The sequence below is a fragment of the Miscanthus floridulus genome, chromosome 12 (genome assembly GCF_019320115.1).
Source record: "Miscanthus floridulus cultivar M001 chromosome 12, ASM1932011v1, whole genome shotgun sequence".
NCBI lineage: Eukaryota > Viridiplantae > Streptophyta > Magnoliopsida > Poales > Poaceae > Miscanthus > Miscanthus floridulus.
This window is the reverse complement of record NC_089591.1, coordinates 11,977,899-11,986,700: the sequence shown is the minus strand read 5'-3', so window position 1 is coordinate 11,986,700 and position 8,802 is coordinate 11,977,899.

The window sequence follows — 8,802 nt, the reverse complement described above, 5'->3', positions numbered from 1 at the left end:
TTTACAGTACAAGCCCTCGAAAGGAGCCATCTTGATGCTTGGTTGATAACTGTTGTTGTAGGAAAACTTGGCTAAAGGTAGCCATTTTTCCCATGAACCCTTGGAAGAAATCACACATGCTCTCAACATATCTTCTAAGGTTTGATTTACTCGCTCAGTCTGCCCAGAGGTCTAAGGGTGATATGCTGAGCTTTGAACTAGGTTGGTACCTAACTGCATGTGCAAGTGCTCCCAAAACCGAGCAGTGAATTGGGATCCTCTATCTAACACAATGGTTCTTGGTATCCCATGTAGACGCACTCTATGTGTGATATACAATGCTGCGTATTCATGAGGTTGGTAGCGGGTGCTAACCGGAATAAAATGCGTAGACTTTGTCAATTGGTCCACAATTATCCATATCAAGTCAAAGCCCTTTTGAGTGGGTGGGAGTCCAACAATAAAATCGATGCTGATCTCCTCCCACTTCCATCCTAGAATAGATAAAGGTTGGAGCAATACAGCAGCTTTCAGATGATCTGCCTTGACCCTACTACAAGTATCACACCTAGCAACATAGGCAGTGATTTCTTTCTTCATCTTTGTCCACCAAAAATGGGTTTTCAAATCTTGATACATCTTATTACTACCCGGATGGATAGACAACTTGGACGAATGAGCTTCATCTAGGATTTGATGTCTAAGTTCACAGTCCTTTGGTACCACTAGTCGGTTCTTGACCAAAGCACGCCTCATTCATCCACCCTGAAATGCTTGGTTTCCTATTCCTTCATCTTTCTCTTTTTGTGAAACACACCTACATCTGTCTTATGTAGTTCTATGATTTTGCTCTCAAGTGAACAACTGACAGTGATGTTGTGTAGCACAACAGGATGCAATAGATTAAACCCATCTTCCAACAAGGCTTCTAAGGCATTACAATGAGATTTTTGACTAAGTGCATCTGCTACAACATTAGCTTTTCCTAGATGATAGTGCACTTCCAAATTATAGTCCTTGATCAGCTCTAACCACCTTTGCTGCCTCATGTTCAGTTTAGGTTGAGTGAAGATGTATTTTAGACTTTTGTGATCAGTATATATGTGGCATACATTTCCCAACAAGTAATGTCTCCATATCTTCAATGCATGAACAATTGCTGCGAGCTCTAAATCAAGTGTGGGATAGTTGACCTCATGCTTTCTCAATTGTTGAGAAGCATAGGCAATAACTCGACCTTCTTGCATGAGCACACACCCCAAACCTATACCTGATGCATCATAGAACACATCAAAAGGCTTTTCAATGTCAGGTTGTGCCAGAATAGGAGCAATGGTTAGCAAGGTTCGTAGAGTGTGAAAAGCAGCCTCACACTCTAGAGTCCAATTAAACTTTCATCCTTCTGAAGTAATCTAGTCATGGGCTTAGCTATTTTGGAAAAGTTAGGAATGAAACGACGATAATAGCCTGCTAGCTCTAGAAAACTCCGAACTTCATGAACCGAAGTCGGGGCCTTCCAATCCATGACCTCTTATACTTTAGATGGGTCTATAGAGATTCCATCTTCAGATAATGTATGACCCAATAAAGGAACTTTCTTCAGCCAAAATTCACACTTGTCAAACTATGCATACAATTTATGCTCTCTCAGCCTAAACAAGACAACTCTCAGATGCTCTACCTCATTCTCAGAGTAAATCAGGATATCATCGATAAACACGACCACGAACTTGTCAAGCTCGGGCATGAACACTGAATTCATCAGGTACATGAAATAGGCAGAAGCATTTGGTAGTCCAAAAGACATGACCAAATACTCATACAAGCCATATCTATTGGAGAAAGTTGTCTTAGGTATATCCTCTAGCCTAATCTTAATCTGGTGGTAGCCTGATCTCAAATCAATCTTAGAGAACACCTTTGCTCTTGCCAATTGATCAAACAAAATATCAATATAAGGCAAAGGGTACTTATTCTTAATGGTTACGGCATTAAGCGGCCTATAGTCCACACACATCTATAACGATTTATCCTTTTTCTTCACAAATAAAGCTGGACAACCCCAGGGAGATGAACTAGGTCGAATGAGACCTTTGTCCAAAAGTTCTTGTAGCAGAATTTTAAGTTCTGCTAACTCATTGGGTGGCATCCTATAGGGTCTTCTTGAGATAGGTGTTGTACCTAACACTAACTCATTCTTAAACTTCACATCCCTATTTGGTGGCAAACTAGGCAATTCATTTGAGAATACATTAGGGAACTCACAAACTACTGGAATATCATAGAGAGTAGTGGTTTGGATGGCACATGACAAGTTTTGAAGATAAAAACTTCTAGGAAGTGGTACTAGAAAAGTATTGCCCCCTTGGGTTCCCTCAGCATAATTATTCTAGTGGACGTGTCAATGAGAACTCCATGACCACTCATCCAACTCATGCCCAAAATCACATCTATGGCTAACCCAGACAATACTATGAGATCCATAGTATATTACCTCTCTTGTATAGAGATAAGCATATCTCTAACTATTTGGTTTGTAGAGATAGTAGCTCCAGCTGAACTTATACTATAAGCACCCTTGTCTACCTCAATTATCTTCTGATCATGCTTAGATGCAAATGTTTGGCTCATAAATGAATGAGAAGCTCTAGAATCAAATAAAACAATTCTGGGGTGCTTGTCTACAAGAAACATACCAACATTCATGACTTCCATAGTGGGAATCTCCTCCATGGCTATATAGTGCACATATCCAGGACATGCCTTTGGATTAGCTTGCTTTTGGTTGCAATGATTCTGATTTGCACCCTTCTTATATGGGCATTTCCTAGCCCAATGGCCAGTTTGGTTGCAATTAAAGCATGGCAGATTGCTTTTTGGCACTATGGAGCTTCCCTAGCCCATTTTACCCTTGGGTATGGCAATAGTGAAGGCTCTACGAAACACCTACTAAGGACAACTGGCCTGTGCTTTCTGCTGGGGAGGCCTGAATTTTGGTGCTGGGCGACGAAATTGTGGCCTAGCTGCCACTAGAGCCCAAGAGTGAGAGGGAACATGAGGCACCTACCTGCTTACGACCTTTTGCTACCGCTTGTAGGTTGTTTTTGTTTTCCTATGTTAGGGCATCATAGACAAAGTCATTGTATGTAGCACTTTAAGAGTTGGCCATTGTTTTTATCAACTTGGTGCTAAGGCCACTCTTAAAACTTTCAATCTCCTTTGCTTCTGTATCAACAAATTCTAGGGCACAGGAGGACAAGTTATTAAATGCATGCATATACTCCGTAAGAGTCTTGGTCCTTTGGGTGAGCTTCATGAACTCAGCTGCCTTCATGCGCATTGGCCTTAGGGGAATATGATGCCCCTTAAATGCTGCCTTGAATTGATCCCAGGTGATATTTGCATTTGTAGGTAGGGAAGAAAGATAATGGGTCCACCAGATTCCTGCTATCCCCTACAACTGATGGGATGCGTACTCTACCATAATGGGTTCAGTGACTCTCAACAAGCAAAACTTTTACTCAATGGTATTCAACCACTCGTCTGCTTGGAGCGATTCTTCTGCCTCTTTGAAGACCGAAGGCTTAGTGTCCTAAAAATCCTTGAAGGAGCTATACTGGTTTAGTTTAGGCCATTGGTTTTGCTGGCGAGCACGAGCGGTAATCTACGCAATGAGGCGCAGTGTTTCTTCCATCGCTCTTTGATCCCCCAAGAACTATGCGAAAAATTCATTCGCGGTGGGTGGCGGTGGTGGTGGTAGGTCACCATCATCACCACTATTTTTGGCTGGTACTGGCCCCAGCGTGTGTGCGAGGCAGCTACAAAATCGCAACAATAAGTGATTATTGGATGATGTTAAGAGATTGCAAAAGAATGTTACAATCATGCCAAACTGATATTACTAGAGAGAATCTTAAATTCATACAATAAAATAGAGGCACAATAATTCATTCTCACAACATAACATCACCAATTTGATCACTTATCGTACTCGCAACGCGTTAACATGCATGTCACAGTTCACCAGCAAAATGAAACTGGTATTTAATTAAAATTCCAACCATCATGGACCAACATGCAAGGTTCCAATGTTACATTAATGATACATCTGAAGATCGAAACTTAAATCACATGTCCATTACATAAAAGATCAAAAAAGATAAGGAGCTAACGCATCTAGCTAAGTACTATAGCTGAGTTATGCCACGGAGTGGTCACTATCAACACCGGACATAGCATTTGCCTCATCATTGTCCATAGGCACAAGGCCTAAATTTAGGTGCTGGGGGATGAAATTGTGGCCTAGCTGCCACTGGAGCCCTAGAGTGAGAGGGAACCTGAGGCTCTTGCCTCAGCTGCCCGCTTATGGCCTTTTGCTACCACTTGTAGGTTGTTCTGGTTTTCCTATGTTAGGGCATCACTGACAAAGTCATTGTATGTAGCACATTAAGAGTTGGCCATTATTTTTATCAACTTGGTGCTAAGGCCGCTCTTAAAACTTTCAATCTCCTTTGCTTCTATATCAACAAATTCTAGGGCACAGCAGGACAAGTTATTAAATGCATGCATATACTCCGTAAGAGTCTTGGTCCCTTGGGTGAGCTTCATGAACTCAGCTGCCTTCATACGCATCGACCTCGGGGGGATATGATGCCCCTTAAATGCTACCTTGAATTGATCCCAGGTGATATTTGCATTTGTAGGTAGGGAAGAAAGATAATGGGTCCACCAGATTCCTGTTGTCCCCTACAACTGATGGGATGCGTACTCTACCGTAATGGGTTCATTGACTCTCAGCAAGCAAAACTTTTGCTCAATGGTATTCAACCACTCGTCTGCTTGGAGCGGTTCTTCTGCCTCTTTGAAGACCGGAGGCTTAGTGTCCTAAAAATACTTGAAGGAGCTATACTGGCTTGGTTTAGGCCCTTGGTTTTGCTGGCAAGCACGAGCGGTATTGTGTGCAATGAGGCGCAGTGTTTCTTCCATCGCTCTTTGATCCCCCAAGAACTATGCAAAAAATTCATTCACAGAGGGTGGTGGTGGTGGTAGGTCACCATCATCACCACTATTTTTGGCTGGTGCTGGCCCCAGCGTGTGTGCGAGGCATCTACAAAATTGCAACAATAAGTGATTATTGGATGATGTCAAGAGATTGCAAAAGAATTTTATAATCACGCCAAACTGATAATACTGGAGAGAATCTTAAATTCATACAATAAAATAGAGGCACAATAATTCATTCTCACAACATAACATCACCAATTTGATCACTTATCGTACCCACAACGCGTTAACATGCATGTCATAGTTCACCGGCAAAATGAAACTAGTATTTAATTAAAATTCCAACCATCATGGACCAACATGCAAGGTTCCAATGTTACATTAATGATACATCTGAAGATCAAAACTTAAATCACATGTCCATTACATAAAAGATAAAAAAAGATAAGGAGCTAGCGCATCTAGCTAAGCGCTATAGCTAAGTTATGCCTCAAAGTGGTCACTGTCAACACCAGACATAGCATTTGCCTTGTGATTGTCCACAGGCACAAGTTGTTCTTCCTCTTCCTCTTCCCAACCGTCATCTTCCATGAACAGTTTTGGATCTTTCTCTTCTTCTTCCATGACTATTGGGGGAGGAATATGATTAATGATGTTGTTGAGGCGATGAACATCATGCTGGAGCTCCGTAATGGTGTTCTGGTGCTCCTGAATCTGATGTCGGTACTATGCCTCCCTCTGACGATAGTCATTCTCCAGCCACCTAGCTAGAACTATAGTCCTAGTCCTAGCCTCCTCTCTAGCCTCGGTAGGCCTCATCCCTCCACTGGATGGCCTACACCCTCTGAGCATGAGCGGCCTGTGTCTCTGCCTATGCTACGTTCCTATCTGCAACAGCATTCTCCATCCAAATTTGGAGGGCTCCCAACACTGTATGAGCATCAGCAATGTCCTAAATAGCCTCCCTAGCTATCTTCTTATGCTTACACACATGCTTCTTCAGCCTTTGCTGTACTTCCCTAGTTTGCATGAGCTTGTTCACATAGATGTTATAAGACTCTTGCCAGAAATAGCAGGCATCCTCTCAGGCATAAAACATCTATATGATAGCGAACATAGAACTCATAGCAGGACTCAAGCTCTGTGCCCACTAGTCACGGTCCCGCACCACAGAAACATGGTCGTGCTGCCTCCAAACTGTTGTAGCTAGATCCACCTGAGGAATAGATCCCGCTGCACTATTGGTGAGTGAATCACCATGCTGCTGACAAAGTGTGCTCAAGATCTCAAAGGTTGCCACTTGAGCGCCTTCCTAAGGGGTTCTTCCCTCAGACTTTGCTTTCTAGCCCTAGTACTACGGTGTCCGTGTACAAAATGGGATGGACACTTGCACCTCAAACCATGGTTTCTCCTTGTGATAGAACCACCCAATTTATACAAGATCAAGTACGGCTGTCTCCGTTTAGCATGCTGACGCGCGCATATTATCACTTATATAAACCCGATAGTCCATTGAGTGTCACAAAGGACCTCGATAAATCAACATCATAACCAAGATCGAGTGATTAAGCAAATACACATCACATACACAGATTTGCAGCCGAAAGAATATTACAAATGGGTTCACAAATAATAGTACAAGTTTGGGTTTTGAAACCGATTAGTGAAAACAACATAGCTTTCAAATGATTACATTAATATAAGTTCCAAATACATTGCTAGGCATAAGTGACATCTTTTGATAAAAGCATATAGATGAGAAATAAATATAGAGTCACCGAGCCCACCGGTCGTTAGCCACCATCTTCAGTAGGCCAAGAACTTCACCTGCAACATGGTGGGATAAACCCTGAGTACTTGAATGTACTCAGCTAGACTTACCCATCATAAACCAGAAATAAAGTGACACCAAAGAGTATGCAAGGCTTTATAGGTGGAGCTAGCTTGACAAAATTTTGCATAAAAGCCACTAGTTGAACTATACATTTTACAATTCGGTAACTAAGTTAATTATAGCTATTCATCTCTAGATTAGCAACTAACATGCTCCAAACATGTGCAATATCATTTAGTAATAGGCAATAGTAACCATAGCCAGTGTAGTAATGTGAGTATCATCATCATAACCATCACGTTTCCATTAAGTTACTCTACATTGCCACTGCTCAGTCGATTTCTCACTATCTGGGAGAGATGGCGATTCGAATCGATTCCTACCTAGCTGGGCAATTTATTCCTAACACAAATCAAGGCACACCTACACCAAGGTAGCCTTAGGTCACCTTTGGTACAATTTAGGACTAACTCACGGGTCCAATTAGCGCCGCACCCTTAGAGATTCTACCAATCTGCTAGGAAGATCGGGACTCGATCCCGCCCTTGGACTCATGCCATTGTCTCTCTGCACATCCCTACTGCCTCCAGTGTGTGCACTTTCACTTATTGGGGCCCGACCTGAATTTAGCTACTTGTCTTCACGGTCGTATCATCGGATCTGGCCAGCTAAGTGCTAGGCATGCATTCAACATGACATAAGGACGTACAATGAGTCGGTCCTTAATTGACACAGATGGGGATAGATAGGCACCTAAGACATGCATGCTTTGTTGCTTCTCTATCATGATCTTGCCTGGTCTCCTTTATTCATTGACACATGGTTATTTCCACGATAGCAAATATAGCCAATCGTGCTTTGGTATCCACCTATATCTCGCAGGTGATAGGAAATCACCCAACTTCTACCGGTCCAAGCATTGCTAAGCATACATTTGATCCTGGACCTACATAGGGTTCAAGGTATATTTGTGGACAAGGTAGTTCTATGCATCAAGTGGTTCCAATCAACTCTTATAACCTAATGCATCAAACATAAAGGACTCAAGTGATATTTGTAAAAACATAGGATGCTTAAAATGCTTCGGGGCTTGCCTTGGATCTAGCACTAGGTCAGTGTTTGTTAGATGACACTTGCTTGGCGAGTATCTCCCATCCTAGCACTTGTCTAGTCCTTCTATCTTCTGGATAGTCCACCATACACCGTCTTCGGGTTAAGCCCCAACATCACGTCCTTCACGTGGTTCATCTAGCGTACCTAGATGAGATGCAAGTGCATGAATATGAAGAATGGTAATATGAGATACATCACATAATAGCATTCAAGGCAAACATAAGATCATGCAAGACATAGGCACCTAGAGTTATTTAACTAAACATCACACAACCTATTATAAAGGGATAGCAAACAAATTAGGCATGGCACACAAGTGAACTTGAGTTAAGCTATTCCATTGAAAACCTCTATCACAATTTAAGATCTTAGGTAACTTAATTTAACACTCTAAAAGGCATGAGTCACACTTAGCAACACATAAGGCAATGCAAAGTGAAAGCAACCAATTTGTAAGCACAACACAGAATTTGGACAGTAGCACAGCTAACACTTGTTTTATCCATAACTGGAGATCCAGACATCCAAAGAAGGTGATCTTAGACTTTATGGAAAACTAATGAAATTTCCTACAATATTATTAATATCACCAAAAGCTTATTCCAAAGCTAACTAGGTCAAACATGCCAATGTTTCAGATCTGCATAGAACTAGGATAGAAAAGTAGTAGTAATTTTAAAAATACATAACTGGAGTTATAGACATCAAACAAGCATTAACCTTAACTTTATAAAACGATTATTAAATTACCTAAAACATGTTTGTTATCATCACAAGGTGATTCCACAATTAACAAGGTCAATCAAGCATAATTAAGCACCTCTGTCCAGACTTGGACAGATTCTGCCGTGCAACTTCACAAGCTTATAACT